This window comes from Pseudopodoces humilis, chromosome 12 (genome assembly GCF_049639895.1).
Source record: "Pseudopodoces humilis isolate 2021_Gansu_Grassland_sample_001 chromosome 12, ASM4963989v1, whole genome shotgun sequence".
NCBI classification, from domain to species: Eukaryota; Metazoa; Chordata; class Aves; order Passeriformes; family Paridae; genus Pseudopodoces; species Pseudopodoces humilis.
Genome location: NC_142211.1, coordinates 9,036,286 through 9,060,534, shown reverse-complemented (window position 1 = coordinate 9,060,534; position 24,249 = coordinate 9,036,286). Strand labels below are relative to the sequence as shown.

The following is a 24,249-nucleotide window of genomic DNA, read 5'->3' as shown; positions in this document are numbered from 1 at the left end:
GCAGTCCAGCTACCTGAGCAGGTAGCAATTATGCACATTAAGGCACACCAGAAGGTGAGCTCAGAATTGGAGGAAGGGAACGAGCTGGCGGACAGAGAGGCAAAAGAAGCAGCAAAAGGTGAGAGCAATTGAGGGAGCCTTAATTCCTGATGGACAGGTCTCCCTTGAAGGTAAGCCAGTATATACTAGAAAAGATAGAAAACTAATTCAAGATCAAGGGGGAAAATATAACCAAGAGGGATGGGCTATTACTGCAGAAGGGACAATAGTCATCCCTTCTCATTTGTTATGGTCACTAGTAAGAGAAGAGCACTAGAAAACACACTGGGGAATAGATGCCCTGTATAGCTACCTAATTGAAAAGATTACTGCCAGAAATTTATACTCTACTGTCATTCAGGTAACTCGGCAGTGTGACATTTGCCTCCAGACTAAACCTAAGAATACTCCCAAACCAAATCTCGGTCAAATTGGAAAAGGCCATGGGCCTGGACAACAGTGGCAAATTGACTTCTCAGAACTCCCAAGAAAAGGGGGGTATCGATATTTGCTGGTTTTAACAGATACCTTTTCAGGGTGGCCAGAGGCTTTTCCCACCAGAACTGCCAAAGCCCGGGAGGTAACCAAGGTATTGTTACAAGAGGTAATACCATGCTTCGGGGTTCCAGCCACAATATCTTCAGATAGGGGGCCACATTTTATCTCAAAAATAGTACAACATATCAGTCGACATCTGGGGATAGATTGGGAGCTCCATACCCCTTATCGCCCCCAGTCAAGCGGCCAAGTAGAAAAAATGAATCATTTAATTAAACAGAAATTGTTAGGCTGAGACAAGAAGCTAATTTACCTTAACCTCAATCTCTCCCACTGGCATTGATGCGGAAGCAAACCAAGCCTAGAGCCAAAGAAAAACTAAGTCCCTTTGAAATGCTTTATGGGAGACCATATGGTGTGCAAAAGAGATTGTCTACCCAAGTGGGGGAGGAGAGGCTAACTGCCTATATGATAGCCTTAGGCAAGCAGCTCAAAGCAATTGAGAAACATGTGGCTGGAACCCGGAGCAGAGGGCTGGATGGGCCAGTGCATGACATACAGCCTGGAGATTATGTGTATGTTAAGTCTCTTACAGAAAAAACTTTGGAGCCACAGTGGGAAGGACCATTCCAGGTGCTCCTTACCACCTTCACTGCAGTTAAGATCAAGGAACAGAGCACCTGGATTCACCATTCTCGAGTGAAGAAGGCTCCAGAAGCCCCCTGGAAAGTAACACTAGGTGACAATGAACTAAAACTAAAACTTACTCGAGCAAAATGAGTACATTGCAGTTGGAAGTATTCCATGATCTAGCTTGCAAAAACCTAGTCAATAGAATCATTCTGTTTGTTTTACTTGTAGCCACAAGTGTAATTCAAAAATTGGAAAGCACCTCTAGCCAGAAAAATGCTGAATGGCCTTGGTCCCAAGCTTTCATTCAATCCACTAGATTCATGGGAAAATACTCTGATATAAGAGATTTAAACCTATCAACTGTGGTTATGCATGAAAACCAGAGTGTGGTTTTTTTATATTCGGCACCAGTTACATCCCACCAGTTGATAAGATCTAACTATACAATATACCATAAATTATCACCTACACCCATTAGAATGAACCTGACATTAGTAAGACAGCTAATGAACCATCAAGACTTGGCAAGAATCCTGAAAGAGATCCAAGAAAACGGGCAAAAGACTCTGATTACTGTCTATCATGATATAAAAGAAATAAGCAAAGTATTACAAAGGGTAAACGAAGACACAAATTATCACTGGTGAGATGCACTCTTTAGATGGTCACCAACTGCAACTGGGATTTTGAACACACTTTACCACCCTATCATTGTCATACTGGCATTAGTAAGTGTAAGTCTGGTGCTATCGGTTGTAATGCTTGTTTAGAACTAGAGGATGTTAAAACAGATAGCAGTACTAACTTCCCTAGCAGCAGCATATTGTAATGCAATGAGGGATACATACGAAGGAGAGCAAGCTGTAGAGGTAGACTGAAAAAAAAAAAAGCATTAGTATTCCTAAGTAAAAGAATTTACTGATTTTCTAGAAAAGGGGGGACTGAAACAGAGAAATTAAGAATTAAGAAATAAACATAAAGAAATGCTTGACTAAAAGGGGGGGTTTGACAAAAACCATACCCTGACACCCTGATCCACAAGAACAGGGAAAGGGTCAGACTGCAAGATAAGATAAGGAGCTAGAATACACAAACAAGATGCAAAGACAAAGGCACCACAGGATAAAGGGTATTCCTCGGACCCTAAACTGGAAGGCATGGATTTAAAGTCCCAAAAGGTGGTCAAAGGACTGAAAGAGGCATGGAGCTAATTGTAATATGAAGTGAGGACAGGCGGGGTTACGAAATGAATATGTATTAGGCGTATCGTGTAAACCTAGTCTGTAAAAGATAAAAAGGGAAAACCAAATCAAAAAAGGTGAGCATGCTTTTCAGAGGAGATATCCCCTATGCACCTCAACGCTAAATAAATTCATACCTACTCTTATAACTACTCTGCGAGTTATAGAGTTCCTTTCTATTCCGCATATCAACTTCAGCAGACAGATGATTTCTGAGACAAACTTTGAAGAATTTAAAATTTTAGAGAAGCTAAGGCCTTAATTAAAAATGAGCCTTGCTAAATTTAATTAAAATAAATAGATGGGCCTTGCTAAAATTAAAGGTAGATAGAAAGGCTTTGCTAAAATTAGAGGTTAATCATTGGCTAATAACTAATTGTCTGTCAACTTATGCTTGTTCAGCAGGGCTGGTAATAAGAAACAAAGAATCTGGTAAACAACTTCAAGAACATATGACATTTGCAAATCAGAATCCCATTGAAGACATGAAACTAGGAGCCCAGCCAAGGGTCCATTTTTCACTTTGCATTGAAAAGGTAGAAAGGTCAAGACGAGGAAGAGATATATTCCTTCCTCCCTTTTGTGACCCCTCCCCATAATGAGACCACCGACCCATTTCAAGGAACAAACTACGCATGCTTAATTGCTTTTTTTCCTAATTAGCATAGGAAGCAAAGAGTGGGTGGTAACTGGGTTATAAATATGCATTTGTATTCAATATTTCTGTAAATAAAAAGCCTGTATTCACCTGTATTCGGGGCCGTGTGTATTAAGGGGTGACCCGACACATTGGTCCAGCACTGCTAATAAACATACACTCTGTAACCCTAAAATGGTTAAAGAGTCTTTGTCCGTCTCAGTTGGATATTGATACTAGATCATATCCATATTTTGGTAAATCATTTCCACAGTAAAGACAATGCATGCGTACAGTCGGGGCAGGGGAAAGAGGAGGGAGTCACAGTGAAGAGCAGGGCTGTAAGGAAAGGCATCCAGGGGACTGCCTGGAAGGTTTGGCAGGCTGTGGCCACCAAACCCAGTAAGATGTCCATCAGAGCAGGAAGGGCAGTTCACACTTACATTCTATCTGGCTACAAACCTTATTCTATGAATTTATCCATCCTGAGTGAACGAATAATATTACTAAAAGACAGATGAGAGATCAAAACAGCAGCTTGGAGAAACCTAGGAAGCTTCCTGACAGCCAAGGAAACCTGCACTATCTAGGGAAGAGTGAGATTATAATAATTAGGTCAGTTGGTGATAAGCCTTCTCAGTGCACACAGGTATGTGTGTGCTGCTGCCTTGCTAGAAAGTGGCAACATTCCTGAGGAGCTGAGAAACCCAATAGTGATATCCCAGGGGCTTCTAAATATCTTCTCATAGAATGTAACATCAAATGGGTTTAAAGGTTGCTAAGTTGAGTGTGCTAAGTCTATGCTAAGTGTTTTATGTTGTACTAAATCTTTTGCCAAAGTTCCTTGATTGTCTATATTTTGCCAGTAAACTTCTGTGAAATTTTTACCTTTTGAGAATATCTGGTCGGTATCCCTCCCTTGCACCTACCCAGAGCAAAGTAACTTTGGTTTACTTCCTTACATTTAAGTGTCCGGGGTGTTACACCACTCCACAAGTTTCCAGCCACTGCCAGCAGCTCACCACTGGCCCCAGTCCAGCCACGCAGTGCTGGGAGGGCATTGGAGTCTGAGATAGTGTGCCCTTGTTTCTAATACTTAGTTTTAAGATCCAGAAAAACACTGAATTTCAGATAACATGAAATTCATGAGCATGTTTTCATGGTGATACATGAGAACAAATGTCAAAGTTAGATAGAAAAAGTGTAAGTATGTAGATTAGAAAGTTTCTTAAATCACTGGGTGAAAAAGTAGTTTAGAGAGCAAAAGACAAGATGGAGGATTTAGGGTGTTGTGCTTGTCCTTCTTTCTTTTTCATGTTCTTCTCCTAAAGGTTTTTGGGTGGTAGTAAGTGATTGGATAGAGAATGCCACAGTGCAGTACACAGGTGTTGGGTCATTGAGTCACTAAGAAAAATAATTTAGTTGGCATCTGTTAATTGGGTAAATGGACATATAAAAGACCTTGAAAAGTATCTTTGTTAGCCATTTTACACCTATCATAGTGCACATAGCTCCTTGTACCTTGTAATGCTGATAAAAAAAGAATAAACAACCGAGACCAAATAAGAGAAAACTGCCTCCCTCTCGTCAATCTTCAGTTCAAAGGGAAAAAGAACCTAACCACGAAGTCTGTAACGAGACAGGAGGGTGTGATGGCTTTAAAGCACTAGCTAAAAAATCACCAGAATACTTACTCATTTCTTGCTGTAAGATATGGATTAGGAGAAGGGCAAAACAGGCTTAAAACTTAAAATGGCAGTGGTTTTTTGGATGACTTAAACACTAGGAATCCAGACTTGGTACCATGGTACATCCATGATGTGGCAAAAACTTGTATGACTCAGGCCACAAGAATACGCCTCCGCTTTAGCAATGATGAAGCGGGATGACAGGAAGGAGACCATGCTTGATATGGCGAAGAAACTCTCAGCAGCCTCGTTCAGAGCCATCACATCCATGGGTGTTTTCAACTTTTTTTTTCTTAAATGCCAACCCATCACAGAGGGAGACAGCCCACTCCATGAGTTCCAGCCACTGAGGGGGTCAGCCCTGCAAGTGCCAGCAAATTTCTCCCAGCATTTTGGCAGCATTGACTCCTTCCAAACAAAAAATAGTTTTTCCAGATTTTGTTTTTGGTTTTTGAGGGGGAGGGAGTTCTGGAACAGCAGAGACTCAGCTGCTGTGTTGTTTTTCCTTTGTTCACTCTCTCGGCCGGGTGGTCCAGAGAAGGGGTTTCTCTCCCATCTTTTCTTTGTCTTCTGGGCTATATGGACTGTCTCAACGGCCGCCACCTTGTTTTCTTTGTCCCTGGGGGGGGGGGGGGGGGGGGGCATGTGACTCAGCACATTTGTATCTAGTGGTTATTGCTGTTTCTTTTTTAGTAAATTGCTATTTTTTCACTTATATCTTCTTGCATTTGTCTCTTGAAAACTAGGGAGGTAACGTTTTTAGGAATCTATGCCCCGTAAATTGTCTTAAACCAAAACACTGATCCAAGTTAAACCAAATCTTCACACAAGAGCATCCTACAGACTCAACTGTACCTCTACATGTTTCATGGAACCATGAAGTTTCTGAAGTCACTACAGTTCACTAGCAAAAAATGGCCATCCCCCTTAGATGCAAACAAACATTTTTGCATACTCATAGGTCCTACAGAAGACCTCATGCATGATATGTTCTCATTCAGCCTGCAAACTCCTCTCATTAGCTTCCCATCCAATGCTCTCATTTGGTTATGTGCTTAGACCTCCCTCCAGCACATTAAAAAACAATGGCTACAGTTTCTCATGTACTTTTAATCAAAGTTCACTGCTTTTTTGTTAAAATAATTGGCTAATCAAACCCATTGCTTCCAAGATGACATTCCTCCTAATGCTTTAATCAATAGACAGAGATGCTCATGAGAGCTAACATGGCCTTAGCTGAGTGTAGGTGCTGCGAGAACAAGGCTACAGCTTTTCATTCATGTCACTGGATGACGTGGAAGAGACATGAGAAGAGAGAAGCTGGAATCACATGATGGATGTGTCTACTGTAATCAAGTGGATAAACAGAATTACTGAAAAAGTGGGAAATTATATTTTTATGCTTATTAGCCTATGAAGAGGAGATGAAGGCTTTACTGGCTTACACTTCCCATCAAGCTCAGTGTAACACTTGTAAACATGTGGAAAAGGTCAGAAGCATTAAGGGATGGGGACAGCTCACCAACAGATTGACCTCTTGAACTCCAGTTAAAAGGATGCAAGAGTCACATCACTAGATGCTCTACAACCACCACACTGGTTAACTACCAGCCTCTGACAGGTTCATGATTTGGTTGGATTTCTTAAAAGAAGAAAAAAATAAAATATGAACATGAGAAAGCCAAACCCAAGTTGGGTTACTGAAGCTTTTCTTGGTGAACTTGAGACTTCCCAGCACACCTTATTTCTTTATGCAAATATTCACCTTGGCTGCTAAATTTCTACAACTCCTCAATTACAAGCTTTCACAACATCAGCCACCACCTTATCATGACTCAAGTTTAAAGCACTTCCAATAAAACTTGACTGTAATGCCTGTATTGTCTCACAACAGCCATAACTGGACAGAAAAAACATGATGTTCCCAGGCACCCATCCTCCACCTGCTGCAATGGGCTAGCCCAGGTCAAGGACCAAGGGACTCAAGGAAGGAGAAAAATGTGATCTGACATGGCTATTACAAGAAACAATAGGCTTCGTTTTCTGGGGTGAAACTTACCTCCTGCAAGGCTACCAAGCCTTCTCCAGAAACATCTGGCTGAACTGGATGGATCTGATTCAACAGATTCAACCCTCAAAGTTTCATTTGACTGGACTCGTCTCTCTACAGATGTCTGTACTCATAGATGAGGAGCAGAGCAGGAAACTTGGAGCTGCCACAGGTCTGTCAGAGTATCCTCGCTGCATTGCTATCCTCCTGGCACAGAGAAAAATGTTGATGGCTCATCCTCCCCCACCATGCCCTTTCCTACTGAAACGTGCAGTGAGGAGGAAGACACACTTCTGCTGAATGAAGCAAGTGTAATGGGAGGTGCTCAAGGAAAACCTTAGCTAAGCTAGCAAGGGATGACTATGAAAACCAGAGCATGGGAAAGGCTGTCACTTTCTCCCCCACAGCCCTAGAGAAGAGCATAAGGAAAATCATTCTCCAAGCTGACAGAAAAGGAAGATAATCCACAGTTTAAAAAAAAAAAAAAAAAAAAGAAAAAGAAAAATGGAAGTGCATATAGTGACAGTAAAAGGGGAAGGGATAGAAAAGGCAGCCTCATGCTGCAGCTGTAATAGGAAAGGCTGTCAGGAGCAGAGAGGCGCAAAGCATCATTCCCAGCTCCTTTGGGAACTGGAGGTTCACCAAACAAAGCAGCTCAAGCTTCAAGGCAAGTTCATGGACCATGGATGATGCTGAAAAGCCACTGCACTGCTGCCTTATCTCTTCCAGGTGATGCAGTCAGTCAAGACCTTGGTCTCAACAGGAAACTGCAGCAAGCCTGGCCACAGCCTGGCCAAGCTTTTGAGGACAGACTTTATCAAGTCTTCAGTGTGCAAATTCTCTATGTGAGCTAGGCGGTAGCACATGAAATGTCATTATTAAGAGCAGTAACAATATAATACCTGATTATCCATCCCAGCAGGTATGCAGGGAGGCTAAGCTCAAGGTTGGAAAAGCATTTTGAACTGCAGGATACCAGTACAGGCAGGAGACTGGGGAGAAATCAACCACTAGCTTTTCACTGCAAGCTTGGTGGTCATGCACAAGCACAAAGTCCTGAGACAACAGCATGGCAGCATAGAATAGTTTGGGTTGGAAGGGACCTTTACAAGTCATCTAGCATCATCTCATCACACCCTCCCTGGCAGCATCCCTGGGACCAACTCCTCTTCCCCATGTTCAAGATAATTTAGGTTTTATTTCCTTAAAGAAAATGTAGTGATTTACTAAAGGTACTTCTGAGTTAACCGATCTGCTTGCACCCAGACATAATATTTAAGCTCACAATTGCTGCAGACTCTCCTTGGAGGCAAGAAGAAATCTGCATTTCACTTTTCCACCCTCTTTCTTACAGACTTTAATTTCTTATCTTTGAAACCTGCACTCCTCTATCAAATTCGGCTGAAATTAGTCCCTGGGTTAAAAAAGCTTCCAGAGAAATAGCAAGTGGCAGCCAGACTGACTTACATAAGATTCATTTCTGTTAATTAAAAAAAAAAACAAGCATAGAAACAGTAAATAAAATTTTCACCCAATGTAATGAAAATATATATTAAAAAAGCAATGTGCAAATATCTTTTTTCAGAGCCAGTATTGAGAAAGATGATGTGTGCTTCACAGATGCTCTGAAACTCAGGAGGGAGGGAGAGACCAGCACCCTGGGGTGAATCTTTGCATTAAAAGCATCCTGGCAGGGAGGGATGTTTCAGTTCTGCCGACAACTAGGCACTTCACAGGGCTACAATGTCCTGCCCACCACTGATGCTGCTCTGAGCACCTGCAAAGGCAAGAAAAAACACTCTTCTACCTGCACCAGGCTGGCACAGGGATGGATAGAGCAGGGATGCAGAAAGGGATGGAAAACCCGCTGTTCACCAGAAGAGCTTTCCAGAAGCGTGCATTTCATTGCAAAGCTGCCATAAGGATGCAAGAATCTGTTGGTCTCAAAATAAGGGGAAAAAAACTGTCAGATAAAGCTATTCATCACCTTATCACAGCTGGTCCCTTGAAGCTCTTCATCCCCATCCATGGCCTCCTCTTCCTTTACAGGCATCTGTAGCCATTGCAGTGAGACCCCATGGACACTGAAAACTCCAAGTCACTCTCAATAATTAAACATGCACATGGCAAGAAAAATAAAGAAATCATTTCCAAAAGCACTCCCCACTGTCATGTCCTGCTGTAAAACCTTCAGCTATAAAAATTATTGCTGCAAGTTTTAGAATCACCTGTCACCCTGACAATCAGGCCTTTCGATATTGTTTTCATAATTTCTAGCCATTTTCCCAGGAAAGTAACTATAAACATAGGTGTTTATACATTCCATTAAAGATATACCTTTTGATGGACGTCTCTCACGGCCAGTGTGGTTGAGAAGGTGGTAACCTGAATATCCAGTCCCTGGTCATTGTCAAAAACCTATAAATACTGAAAGAACAAATAAACTTTTCTTCTTCTTTCACCACACTTCGAGATGCGTCCGTGTGAATCATTTCATGTCCAACAGTGACAATCACCAGCCCAGCTTCCTGAGCTAGAGAAAAATGTAATCAAAGATGTCTCCAAGGCATTTGCCCAGCTGGGAATATGCCCTGATTTAAGGGAATACAGCTCCCGTGGGTGCAGGCATCTTCCCCCATCTCCTCTCACCATGCAAAGCAAAGACCACCTTAAACATAAATAATTTCTCTATTAAACTCCAGCTGACAACCACAGCACAACCACAATCCTTCCTGCTTTCTTTTCCTCTCTTGCCCAGGAATCCAACATGATAGAGCCCTCCAGCCCAGGGGGTTTGCTTCTGGTTAGGTGGATGGTGCAGGGAGATGCCAGCACCCAAAAGCAAATCAGCATTTGCAGACTACTGCTTTGGGCTGGCTTGGTAGGACCTAGACTATACCACAGTCCCACTTGGAGCGCACACTTCTCTGCAGAACAAAAAAATCCTTTAAAATACACCCCAGGATTATTCATGCAAGATCCCCCATTAGCAAACACTAAGATGTGTTTTCACAAACACAAACATTCTTCAAAGTCCTCTGCAGAAGATGGTGGTCCTAAAACAGTGCCTCCATGGACCATGTAGCAGAAGGAGCAGCTTGCAGTCAGACACAGGCAAACCCAGCTGTGCAAAGCAGCTGCCCCAGCCCTGATCTCACCCAAGGTTGTGTCATCTGTGACCAGCTCCAGGCCAGTTGGCAAAGCTTTGGCTTCACAAAGAAGATACACAATGCTTGGGATGGCCAAGATCCATGAATTATCTACAGTGCAATTCTGTTTTAGCTCAAAATCATTGTGCTTGCAAAGACAGACTTGTGAGACTTAATCAAACAATGCAAAACACTTGAGATTGTACATACTTATTTGCGGAAGACCTCAATGCCAGCTTGGGGATGGACTGGGTGCCTTTCCTGACACGTGGCACAGCACATCTGATGGCAGACCTGGACTGTTGCAGCATGCTACACTACTGTGTTGCAGTCTCTCAAGCCTCCCTTCCCATGCCAACCCAACTGCTAACCTCCCATGCCAGCGATCACCCAACACAACCAGCAGCAGAGGGATGGTGACAGCTTGGTTGTGAACACCAACTTCTCCCAAGCTTCTCCCAAGGTCCCAGTGAACACAAGCCAAGCAACACAGCTCCTCCAGGATTTTATGGGTTCAAAAGCATTTTTCAGAATTAATTATGAACCCCATTAATGGTTCCCCATCTCAGGTGGCTGGGGAAGCTGGTAGCAGCTGTGTTTCTCCCTGTAGTTTCTGCTCCATCATGGGGCAGGCTCCAGTGGTGGTGAACCCTTCCCAGGTCAGCACAGGCTGTAGAAACCAGTCCCAGTGAGCCAGGCCAGCTCCAGAGGGAGAGGGAAGGTTGGTTGAGTTGTTTTCTTTTGCATTAAGGCAAATTAAAATTGCTGGTGAGAAATGAGAAGCTTGTGGAAGCCTACATGCATCCTCAAATCACCCAGGCATGACATGACACCAAGGGATGAGGCGCACCACACAGCCTCCCAGCTCCGCTCCCCATCTCAGGGACATCCCCATCATGGACATGTCATCCCATCCATAATCCTTTCCATCTTGCCACTTGAGAGATGAAGATGACTTCCACCACCACCCAGCAGCGTGGTGGACACCACCATGCTAGGGAAGAAGATGAAGTTGAGCCAGTGCTGGTGGCCACAGAGGAGATGCCCTCAATAAATGGCTGCACATTATGAAATACTCCTGTGGCAGGCTCCTAGCCAACAGGTGTGGCAGGATTTGGTCCTGCAGAGATAGCAGAGGCAGAAGTTGTATCACCACAGTTTCTCCTACCACCTAAGAAACCAGATTTTTCTTCTCCTGTACCACAACTGTTACATGTGTGGAGGACAGAGAAGGCCAAGGATTGTCTCTATAGAAGAGGAGATGGAAGTAGTGACTTTTCTGAAGTAAGCACAAGACCACTCCTAGTCAAGCTGTGGTCCCTAAAGCTTCAGAGGTCCATGGACTCCTGCAAAGGAGACTTCAAAGCTAACTCAAAACAGCAAAGATCTCAAATCCATTATTTTCCATAACAAATTTTTTGCAATCCACCCACAATAGACACCATCCCCATTCCTGGCCACTGCTGAAGCACCCCTACATTGCAGAAGCCTGACTATGGCACAACCCAAAGTAGATGTAGAAGAAACAAAACCTCTCTTTTCAGCAGGAAAGTTGATGGTTAAATGCAAAAAAAGTTTTGAGAACATCTATAGATGCTAATTCTAAAGCAGGCAGCATAGTGCCTGTGAAATAGCAGGCCACATAACTTTCTCAGTCTTTCCTGAGAAAGCGGCCTGAGAAATCATGGGGAGGAATTAAAACAATCCTCAGAGATAGAAAGCAGCCTTGCAGGTGCTGTTTGTCTGTTCCTCGTTTTCTTGCAAGAGAAAGTCGAGGGATGGTGAACCCCACAGACCAATGATGGTGGTTAGTTTACTAACCAGTAAGAGTTTTACTTTTCTGTACTTTCACGTATCGATCTATAAAAAAGACCTGAGGTAATAAACCGGGGAGAAACTTCTCCAGTTCTGACTCCACGAGAGAGTCCGTGTCGTTCTTTCGCCGTTCCCAGTAAAGCGACAAACATCCAATGTCATTCCCATTTCAGTCTGAACCAAGCAATAAACATATTTTTCTTAGGATCACTAGCAAGGTATCTATGTTGTAAATATATATATATATATATATATATATATATATATGCACACATACACACATATAAATAAATAAAAATAAAATAGCCAGGGCTTCAAACAAACAGAAAATTATTGGTTAGCTACAGTAGTGCTTTATTTTGGATGACTCAGTAACGTGCTAATTATAGCATAACTGTACCTTCTCCAAGAAGTTTCAGAAGAACATCCCAAGGCGCATCCGGAAGCTTCAATGCTTCCAGATTTTCAAGACAGGAAGAGTTGTCTTTTTCCCAACCTGATGAAGACAATGAGTTACCCCAAACAGAGCACCACACTGTTAACTTTGAAACTTAACAATGGCATGAGTAATGTAAACATCTCAATACTTCTGCCAAACATAAAAACAGTGAAATAATTAACAATATTTAATTACTCCATTGAAATAGTCAGGCAATATGCTAAATGTGTCCCAAAGAGCTCCTGAAATAGCTCTTGTCTTGGGGTGATTTTATGGTGATACTCTATTCCCTGATTGTCTGCTCTGTGCCCAGAAATGATTGCTGTAGCTTTAAGGTGGGTCTAGGGGGAGCCTTGGGGCTTTTTGGCAGGCTTTTTTCAAAGCTTCACTCCCTAGGCAGCCATGGTGCTGTGTGGACTGCTGTGGAGGGAGCCCAGTCTGACAGGCATCCTCCCTGGAGTTCTACCCCCTAAGATAAGACAAAACCGCCTAGTCACGGTGACGAAGCTGTGGACCCCTTCCTGCTTCACGACCCCATGTTATCTCCCTGTCAACTACTGGTCATCTTATCCTGCTCCCAGACCATTGGTCCCCTTCCCTATAAAAACCCCAGCTTTTTCCCAGATCAGTGGTTAGATCATCACTGGCCCCCTTCGCTGAAGCCTGCATTAAAGACTTTCTGTGGAATGCCATATGATCTTCCTGTCTCGTCTGTGTTGGCTGGGGTAACCTCTGAACGGAGCTGGCTAGGCTGAACAGAGCTGATCACAGAGCAGAAATCACCTTCTAAAAGAGCTGAACACCCGAAGCCTCTGCCCGTGCTCCCAAGGGTTACCCCTGGCTGGAGACTGCCTGGAAAACCCGGATGGCGGCTCTTCCCCGGGACATCTATCTGGGCTTGTTGCTGGCAGAAGCTGGGGGTCAGACAGGCCCCCAGGCCCAGCCACAACAGACTGTGGGGTTTTTTTGCTTAGCTAACTTGGGGTTTTGTTAGCTTAGGCAAGAAGTTTTGTTTTTTCCCTTTCCCTGGCCTCAGACACTGCGACAGCAATCCTTCGGTAGCTTTTTTCTTGAATTGAACAATTTGGTTTTGGTCCAAGATCAGAGAGAACAATCAATAGGAGAAGAATTGGCCAGGGACCAGTAGGACAGCATGAGGCCGCTCCCTTTCAGCCCCAGACCTTGGAAAAGCCAAACCAAGGAGAAAAGGACACCAAATTATAGATGTACAAAACACTCGCTCGCAGTGAGAGACTTCTCCAGGGTCAAGCTGTTCAGGTATAGGCAATTTATTATATGGGTAGAGGGAGGAAGAGACCCATTTCTGCCGACAGCCATGGTGTACACGTGGTCAGGGAGGGAGAGAGAGTGGAGTGGAGAGGAGAGAGAGAGTGTAGGAGAAGGGAGTAAGGGAGCAAGTTAAGAGAGGGGGGAGAGAGGAGAAGAGGATGAGGGTTAAGAGTTAAGGGTTAAGAGAAGGGAATAGGAATTAAGAGGGGAAAGGTAAGAGAGTAGGAATTAAGAGAGTAAGAACTTAAGAGAGGAGGTGGGGAGAAGTTATGAGCAAGAGAAGCATGGAAGTTAAGAGAGTGAAGTTCTTGTTACAATACATTATATCCTTTTCTATAGTGAATATTCTAATTCCTAGTAACCAACCACTATGAGACACACATACTAGAGAATTTACATATAGCCTGTAAGAACTACTACATTACCATACAGTGTTACATTTTAAACTCTAAAAGCCTTTCAAATTCTTCTCTTGCTGCTTTTGACCTTTGGATTCACTGTCAGCAGAAGGGCATTGTTTCATCAACAGAGATTCTCCTTTAGCTGGCTAGGCTATTGTTCTTTGGTTATATAGTAACTAGCGCTCAGTATCCCATGACTCAAAGTGAGCTTTCATTTCTATTTCGATTCTAGGTTTCATATTTTCAGAATCTTTTGCTAAACAATCATATTCATAAGGTTTCCCTGTTTCATCTTCCCCAACACCAAACTACCTGCTTCATCTGCTGCGAAGAGGGGACCAACACCAGAGATTCACCAGGTTCTCATCTGTTTGCCCAAGCTGCTGCATGAACCTTTTGTTTTGCGGTTTTTTTCCTTGAGACAGGAGCCGGTGCCACTTTTTTTTTCCTGTGTCATGTGGGCACTCTGTTTGTCAATAAATGGTTAGGTTTTTTTCACTTTCATCCACTAGTATTCATCTCTTATTAGCAGAAATGGATTGTTGGAACCCTTATTTTTAGAGGAAACATTCATTCCAGTGTTTTTCTCCTAAACTTGTCTCTAAACCGAGACACTCATCTGCTGCCCCAGTTTCCTTAGAAACCATAAGGTCTTGCTATATTTTTAGCTATAGCTCCTTACAAAGACACAAGACCCCAAAGACCCACTTGAGTAGAAAGAACATGAAATTAAATAAGTTCCAGGAGGTTTTTCTTGCTGCTCTGTAGAGACCAGAAGACAAAAACTCAACCAGTGATAACTACCACAATTTCATACCACTCCTGCAGGGAAAAGACCAAACAGCAGCAAGGATGAAAACAGGAAATAGGAGAGACCCAAAATGAAATGAAAGAATCAGCATAGCAAAATTTGTCCTCACCAGGAGACCCCAGTAGAGTGAACTCAAGGGAGCACTTTATCCCAAAGTGAGCATGCTGAGAGAGCAAGAAAAATATTTTTCTCATTCAAGATCAAGTGCTGAAGGAGAGACAGCTGAAGATAAAGCTCAGCACCTTGTCAGCACCCCTTCCATAGTTCGGATCAAGGGCTAACAAGTATCAAGTGTGTTTTCATGCTTTGCACATTATTTTTCACGCCTCTCAGGAACCCTGCATAGACCACTCCCATCCCATTTGTGGATGAGGTTGACTCAGCTATGGAAATGAAGGTGTCAAACCCAGCCAAGCCCCTCAGGAAGTTCACTCCTCTCCCAAATCTCATTGCAAAGGCAGAGCTGATATTTAATTCATCTCCACAGTTTCTCCAATCTCCCATCAGCAGGGGAGCTCCTGGGTGCCAGACTTAACCCTATGGCTCACCTGAGACAAGTCACTTCCCCACATCCCTTTCACCTTCAGCATCCAACCACTGCTCAAAAGCAACCTGAGATCCTCTAAATTTTTTTAAAAAATGCTTCCTAAGAGCTGCACAAGTTCAACAAGACACTAACTACAACACCTCAAATTCACAGAGCCCTCTGGTACAGTATGCAAATTGCAAGAAGGGCTCAGATAGAGCTCAGAAGAGCATCACATACAAGCACAGCCTGAACTTCCTCAAAGAGATGCTACTCATCTTGTTACCAAATGATAAACTGTCTACACCTGGTGAGCTAACACAATGCTTGTTCTACCAAAACCACTGGCCTGTGTAATTGCACAATGCCCATTGTGTAAGAAGGAGAACTGGAAGTTCACCAGCCCCAGTATCCTGCCAACTCAACCAGATCAACTGGAACATCGGGGTCCCCGACCACTAGGGCCCACCAGAGAGATCCCCAGGACAGAAGAACACATGCGTAAAAGGGAGGGGAAATACGTTAATGATTTTGGGGAAATTATTATCATATGTATGTTTAGTTCAAGACAATCAATTAATATGTATGTAGAATACAGTATAGAAACAGAAACTTTCCCATACTCAGCATGCATGGCTTTGGGAGGAGCTATCCCCCCCATGCATCTGGCCAAATAAAGAATGCCTGCTTCTTAATGCTCCGTTGGTGTTAAGGACTTTATTTTACTGAATTTTTGGTAACAATCTCTCTGCCAAAGATAACACACTTAAAACAGGGAAATCACAACCTAACCATTTTACCCAAGGCTTGAAAGAATAAAATCCAGTGCAAGGTTTTGCTCTTGGACCTCAGGATCATCAATGGCACAGCAAAGCCTTTACGGTCCTTATGGGGAAACATAATGTGTATCAACACAATAAAATGTTTTTTTCCACTCACTGGAGACATAGTGTAAATATTTGCTTGTCAGGGTCACATAAGCTGCAAGGAGAGTGGGATGCTTCCCTCTCCATCCCATGTGGCACTCCCCTGCCATCATCTGGATGCTCAGAGGATGGTCCACCATCAAAAAGCCTTTCTAGATTTTGGAAAGGAGTGACTTAAATCTCTTGGCCTTATTTTGGTATCTTTGGGTTGAGAGAAACAACCTGGAAGCTCAGTATATCTTCTGCTTCTTCACACCTTTCTTATTTCTGTTAACAAGGCCGTGACTTCAAGTTTCATCCCATACCTGCTTGAGTGGTGGAGGAAGAATAATGGATTACTGAAGCAGGAGTGAAAGTGACACAAATGGACATGTGGAAATAGCCTATTTCAGAGGAGCCATCAGGTCTCCAGAGAGGCCCAAGGCACTCCAGCCCTCCACATCATGCTGCACCTGCTCCTTTCCAATCTAATGGCATTGCTACCTCATCCAGTGCGGGGTCTTACTGGTGGGGGGGGTCTCACCCCTTCCAGAGGAGCCAAACACACAGAACAGCCCCAGGAGATAAATCTTTTTCTCATTTTATGGAAAAACAGCTCCAAGGACTGAGTTTTGAGGCATTGGGATGCCAGGGAAAACCAGCAAATGTGCCTCCAGCCGTTCAGCATTGCTGGGGGCAGCTGTGGCAAACAAGTCTTGCAACTGCTGACTGCTCTGCTGCTATAACATCTGTTTTCCCCTACTGTCACCCACGATCTCTAAGACCACATGCAGCCAGAACGATTCTGCAGGAAATGATAACCATAAAATAACAACAAAATTGAGTCCCTGCTGTGTCCTCGCTTGCTACACCCAAACCCAACCCTGCACCAAAGACAAGGAAAGCATCTCCCAGGAGGTGGGAGAGGCTCCCACTTTGGTACCACACAGCAGCATTACCACTGGGAATGTCCTCCCTGTGAAGATGCTCAGGGCTAAACCAGGTGGTACCATTGTGTCTGCAGATGCTGCTGCACAGGAACCTCGGCTGGCTTTGCTGCAGCACGGACCACGATGAACAATATTCATTGCGATGGGGACCCAATGGGTCTCCCTCTCCTTTTTGTCCGTGGGGGACTCGCCAGAGGACCCGGAGAGAGAGGCCAGCCCTGCCCTTGGGCAGAGCTAATGAAGCTGCCAGGAAGCTTCCAGAGGCCAGGAGCATATCCAAATCCGGCCCTAGACCTTGCCGCCGCAGTTACTGCCCTGCCCGCCGCTCACCTTCACCGGGAGAGGGAATATCATGGATGGAGGGAGGGATGGAGGGAGGGAGGGCTCCAAGTCCACGCACAGAATGTCAGCGAGAAACCCACCCGGGACGAGGCCACTCGGGTAGCACCGTCGCCGGTACCAGATGAGAAACCATGTGCAAAACGACACCCCAGACCCACGGCAGCCCGGCGCGTGGGGGTTTGATTCTTTCCTAGAGAGACAAAGGCCGGACGTTCTCCCCCTCCCCCCCGGCTTCGCCGCTGCGTTGTCATGGCCCCCCCTACCCGGCCTTACCGTGCGAGGCGCCGGGCGCAATCAGACCCCCGCCGGGAGGTTCATGGGCGCAGCGCTGAGGTGCGAGAAAATGCGGAGGGACACCAGGAACATCACCCACCCGAGAAGAAAATCCAGCTCTGCAAAAAGACGGGCTGGGGCGGCCGGAGAGTGACGCGTCGCCCGCCCGGCCCCGCCCCCCGCAGGCCCTGCCGTCGGCCTTGTCGGGAGATGTAGCTCGGGCCTGGGCCCAGCCTGCCCGCCACGGCCGGATCCCCCGGGTCCCGAGGCTCTGCCGAGGCCCCCGCGACCATCGAGAGGCCAGCCCGGCAGAGCGATTGAGACCGACCAGGTCGCAGAGCAGTCTTTGTGGTGCTACTTACTTCCCCCTACACACACACCCTTCCCTGACCGGGCTGAACACTGATTCTCATGTTACTACCCTCATCCTGTGGGATTCAGACCTAGAACTGCATCTTCTCCGGTCCCATCCCCCCTCTTCATGGTCAAGCAGCATCCATCGAGCTTTCAGGAGGGTGATTTCAAGTGAGCTTAAAAGAAGGAAGCAGCAAGTGTTTCAGAATCCTTGAAAGGTTTGGGTTGGAAGGAGACATGAAGATTATCTAGTTCCAACCCCCTGCCATTGGCAGGGACACCTTCCACTAGACCAGGTTGCGAAGAGCTCCATTCAGCTCGGCCTTGAACACTTTCAGGGATGGGGAACCACAGCTTCTCGGGGCAACCTGTGCCAGTACCTCATCACCCTCACAGTCAAGAATTTCTTCCCAATATCTAATCTAACCCTGTCTTCTGTCACTTTGAAGCCATTGCCCCTTGTTCTATCACTCCATGCCCTTGTCCAAAGTCCCTCTCCAGCTCTCTTTAGGTATTGGAAGGTGCTCTAAGGTCTCCTTGGCACCTTCTCCAGGCTAAACAATCCCAACTCTCTCAGCCTGTCTCCATAGCAGAGGTGCTCCAGCTCTCTGAGCATCTTCATGGCTGCCTCTAGATTTGCTCCAGTAGGTCAACATCCTTTTTATGTTGTGGGCTCCAGAGCTGGATACAGTACCACAGGTGTGGTCTCACCAGAGCGGAGTAGAGGGGCAGAATCCCCCTCCCTTGACCTGCCTTTGATGCAACTCAGGACACAGTTGGCTTTCTGGGCTGTGAGTATGCAGTGCCAGGTCATGCTGAGCTTCTCATCCACCAATACCCTCAAGTTGTTCCCCTCAGGGCTGCTCTCCATCCATTTTCTGCCCAGCCTTTACTAGCACTTGGGATTGCCCCAGCCCAAATGCAGGACCTTGTACTTGGCCTTGTTAAACCTCATGTGGTTCACACAGGCCCACCTCTTAAGCCTGTCTAGGTCCCTCTGGATAGTATATAATCAAAGTGCTTCCATATAAATACACAAAACTCTAAGTTAAGAAATGTAAAAAAAAAATTAATTCAAATACCTTTTAAACACCCTTCTAGCTAACTGGATCTATTTAGACACTTCAGACCTGCTCAAATGTTCCTACAAGGGATTTAAACCTCTTTTTCTTTACCCCACCAGGCTCTCAAAAACACTGACCCAACAATTATTCCCCTTTTCTTATTTCTTGAGCAATATTCATGAGGTTAACTTTATTTCCGACCATGGATTCTTTGTTGCTTTCTGTCTAGTTCTGCTGTAACATTAATCCAGATAAATGGATCGTGTTAATGAACATCAGCAGAAGAACCACAGCCATAAATTCACCAGAAGAACTGGCCTCTGAAGTGCTGGGAAGGATGAGAACTTAGCAGAAAAGTTTTATGGTTATGAATGCTTAGCAGAAAGTTCTCTAGAAATGAAAGCAAGTTTTGATATATAAAAAGATGTTTTTAGAGCCAGTTGTTGCTGAAACAGCTGACAGAACAAAGGTTAAGTCGAGTTGGAAGGTTTAGAACAAAGGTTTAGTCAGTTAGAAGGAGGTTTTTATGGCTAAAGTCCAACAGGTTAAATGGTCTTCAAATAAAACATGTTTTCTACCAAGTAAAAAAAGAATAGGCAAGCAGAAAGAAGTTTTTTACCAAACCAAAAAGAATTTTCCACTGCAGAACAAGCTTCAAAATTTAACATGTAATAACTAACTCAAATGATTGGTTAGTTACTGGAAAACCACTCAGACTATTCACTGAGTCTTCATAGAAGTATAGCGAACGTCATTTATTTCTATCTTTAGCACACTTTTATACGGTCCAACAGGGTCCGCGGGCTTAGCAAGCTACTATTGGTTAATACATATTGTTTTACATTCTTTCCCCAATACACAATGCCATTGTTTTTCTTTATTCTCGCTGCTCCAGGAGAGTTTCAAGGACACCGCCTTTAATATTGTCGCCTGGATTGAAAGCTGGGTTGTGCAGACAGACTTTTACTAAAATATCATGCTTTTACTCTGTTAATATGTTTTCCTACAGTTAGTCACTAACATAATATGGTAACTCTTGCAGTTTTGATAAGTGTTATGAACGCACTCAAGAGAGTGATATGGTAAAAATTTTATTAATTACAGCAAGTAAGCAATAAGCAAAAATCAGCGCTGGGCGGCAGGGGAGTCTCTGCTCCTTCGGCTGCCGCGTTTCCAATTTCCGTGTTCTCCCTTTTAAGTGTTCCGACTTCCGGGTTACGTGTCCTTTCTCGGGTGTCTCTGCGCATGTGCCTCCGGTCACTGGTGGTCGCTTTCTGCCTTCTGGTGGTCGCAGGATGAAGATCAGGAGTCTTCCTCTTTTGACCTTTCCTCACTGTTCTCCTTTTAAGGCTTATCTGAGTGGCTTAACTTTCTGGAATTCAAGAGAGCTTGCAAGGCTGTTCTCATAATTATACAGACGTCAGCAGCAGCCTTCAACCTCATCCCTATTACACAAAGCATAGTTTTGCAAAGCATCGTATCTTACATGTTTAGGCAAACAAAAGGGTCTCTATTTATTACAATTCCCCCCTTTTTCTATTGCTTACTTTTGTTCGTTAAATCTTTGTAGTTCTCTTTTACTTAACTCTAAATAATCTTCTGTCTCTTCCCCATTTAAGGCTTCATATTTGGCTCGTATTAGCATAAGGTGAGCTGCTTCTAACCTGCTTCTCACAATGCTAATGATTTTGTTAAAAATACAAGGTCCAAACATAAGTCCTAAGATTAGTAAAATTAGCAGTCCTGCTATAGTAGATATTAGAGTTGTTAACCAGGGAGAATAGTTAAACCAAGATTCGTACCAGCTTTGTTGCATTTCTTGCTCTCTTTTTCTCTTTTCCAGTCCTTCTCGTAATTTAGCCATGGTCTCTCTTACTACTCCACTTTTATTTACATATATACAACATTCTTCTCTAAGTGCTGCACACAGGCCTCCTTGCTGTAAAAATAATAGATTTAATCCCCTTCTGTTTTGTAAGGCTACTTCAGCCAACGAGTCTAGGGAGTCTGTGAGGTCTTTTATAGATTTATCAATTCTTCTTAAATCTTCATCTACTGAAATTCTAAGCTCTCTGAATCCCTGATGCTGATTCATTAAGGATGCTACACCTGTTCCTAATCCAGCCCCTCCTATACCTAGTAATACGGCTACTGTTAGTGCCGTGAGGGGTTCTCGTTTCACCAACTTTGAATTTTGGTATTGTGTATACATATATTCTTCAGAATGATAAATAATCCGGGGAACTATTATAACCTGTATGCAAAATTCGTAGGTTTCATTAAAGGCTGTTATAAAAACACATGGGGTTATTCCTAAAATGTTACAAGCCCATTTAGTATTAGGTGCTGGAATTAGCCACTGAGCTGGCTTACGAGGGTCATTAATCTGTAGTTTTGTTTGACATAAATGAATTTTATCTGGGGGCACATTTCCCACACATTTTCCTTTTCCAGTAACTCGAGATAATGTTATTCCTGGGGTGTCTTCTCTTCCTGATTTCCATGAGCAGGCGGCAGGATTAGTGCCGTTTGCTCTTTTTGGTTCTGCTATGGAGCCTATGGCCTCATAAAAGGGTGGGTTAATGTTATAGCATAACCAACATTCTCTAGTTAAATTTGGGTGTGTGTCATTTAACACTTTAAAGGTAGCTTGCAAAATTTTCCAAAGAGCCTTGTTTCCATATTCTTGGGGTGTCCCTATCGTGATTGTTATTTGGGTGCTATTTTCTAGTTTTTCTGAATGGTTATTTTGATTCCTTACGTTGGGGTCTACGGCTCCCCACACCACTGGATTCGGTCCAACAAATCCCGAATCATGGGGAACTACTTCTTTCTTTATAAGAATGTGCACTCCCCGATCCCTTCCGGGTTCCCACACCCTGAGACCCCAGGTTCGTCCTAATAACCACCCAGGGTCTTGGGATTGTGTTATATTGATGTAGTGAAATTTGCAAGTCCCAACATATGTTACTGCCCCTGAGGGACCTATCCAGGGCTTTATGCATCCGTGTGGACCCCTTTCAACCTTTAGATACTTATCTGGGTTCTGTACCTTCCACCCCATGGAAATTGTCTCACAGCCCCAGTATTTACAATAAAATTCGCCAGGGTAATTACAATATCCTCTGCCTGGATTAGAAGCTGGGCACATATATAGTACCTTATACCCAGGCGGTTTATAACTAGTACCCTTCCACTCAATGAGAGAGTCTAGTGTAACTTGAAAGCTAGGGGCTTCAGAGGTAATCTGTGATTGGATAACGACCTGGTCTTCCCATCGGATTAAGGACCAATTGAAGGGCTCGTGAGTCTTGCTTGTACTAATATTAAATGTGCTAATTAAGACTATAACTGTTACTGACTTCTTTAATGAGCATTGGCTTCCCCTACTATAATAGAGGCTTTTCTTTTGTGATGTGTCAATTTGGATTCCCCAGAAATTACTTCGCTGGGTTGTCTCATTCCCACTCTTGTGGCATTTCCAGAACCATGATCCTTTGGTCCCATGTATATTGGAATGCTTCCCTCCACGGTTTTTTTACTCCTCTGCCTCCTTCGTCGACCCGGTTGCCTCGGGACACGGGGTGTACCATCTTCTCGACAGCAAGAGTACTCTTCAGGAGGGGAATTATTTCCTCTTTTATTAATTCTTTGTATGTATTTTTCCCAACTTTTATGCTTTATTAAAGGGGTATAACACCCTAATTTCTGGAGCCACCGTCTGCACAACCCAGCTACTATATTTGCTACAAAAGGCGTAGGTTTGTTTGGATGATAACAATAATACAAGGGATTGACCCCTTTTGAGTAGATGGCCCACCACTTCTCTGATCCCTTTTCAAATTCTCCTGCTTGTATTCTAGTTACTAGAGCCCAATCAGTGAGATCCCTCTGGGCAGTGTAGCAAGAGTTACACACGCCTCTTGGTGGGTAGCCTCTATGACAGTGGGTCCACCAGCGTTCTTCACATATTATACATTTAAAACAGACAAAAGGGTAACAATTTTGGCATAACGTACAGCCTATTTTAACACCTCTATTATATATTTCCTCACCACTAGATGGAGGTATCTTATATTCTATATAAAAGCCTTTATGGAATTTATTATTCATAAGTTTCTAAGCAAATTAATAGTTCTGGGATGTTATTTTGTTCAGGATATTTTAAGTCTCAAGTCCCCAGCCAGGCTACCCACTTCTCAGTTATTAGATTTTGGTGGTTTCACAGGTCCTTTTATTCGACTCACATGTGTCCAGCCTTTTTCCGCTGTTCGAACTGCAGAGTCAGTTGTTAGTAAGACTTGATACGGCCCCTCCCACTTCGGTGTTAGGGGATTTTCTTTCCAACTTCTTATCAGCACCCACTCTCCGGGTTGTACCTGCTGTAATATAAAATCCAATGGTGGTCTTTGAGCTAGCATCCCTTTTTCCCACAATGCCTTTTTAAACTCCATTAATTTTATCAAATACTCATTGATGTATTGATCACTCACATTTGGATGTGTTTGAACTTCTTCTATATTATAGGGCATACCGTATAACATCTCAAAAGGGGAAATTCCCAAATCTGCCCTTGGCTGGGTTCGAATATTCAGAAGGGCTAGTGGAATACACTTGACCCATGATAGTTTTGTTTCCATTACTAGCTTAGTATGTTGCTTCTTTATTTCTCCATTCATCCTTTCCACCTTTCCACTCTCCCTGAACTTTGAGGGTGCCAAGGGGTGTGTTGTTCCCACTTTATTCCTAATGCTTCTGGTATTAACAAAAAAATTCCCCAACTCAATTTTTGACTCTGATTCTATCATCACATTTTTAATAACCCCCACTTCAACGGGTTCCCCCTTTGCCCCTACTACCATAGTAGTTTCTTTGGATATACTACATCCTTTAGGTAAAAACTGAATTGTTGATCTCTCAGCTCCAGTATCTACCAAGAATGTTATTTCTTGGTGCTGGGGACCCACTTTTAACTTTATCAAGGGCTCTTTCTGATGTTCTCGGGTCCCCATAATAAAGAGCCCCTGACCCCCCCTAATCTTCTTTAAACATCTTTTCATCCTGGATTCTTACCCTACATTCTTTCTTAAAGTGTCCTTTCTTTCCACAGTAAAAACAAACTTGAGTGTTCTGTCTTTCCTTTG

The 24,249-nt window shown here is 43.8% G+C and overlaps 1 long non-coding RNA gene across 1 annotated transcript in view; it reads right to left on the bottom strand.

Moving 5' to 3' along the window:
• Nucleotides 1–17,825, bottom strand: part of LOC148183345 (uncharacterized) — a 57,141-nt gene extending 39,316 nt beyond the window's left edge. The window contains exon 1 of the long non-coding RNA XR_015773611.1: nucleotides 17,688–17,825. This is a non-coding gene — a long non-coding RNA (uncharacterized LOC148183345). The remainder of the gene's footprint in view (nucleotides 1–17,687) is intronic.
• Between the last annotated feature and the right edge of the window lie 6,424 nt (nucleotides 17,826–24,249).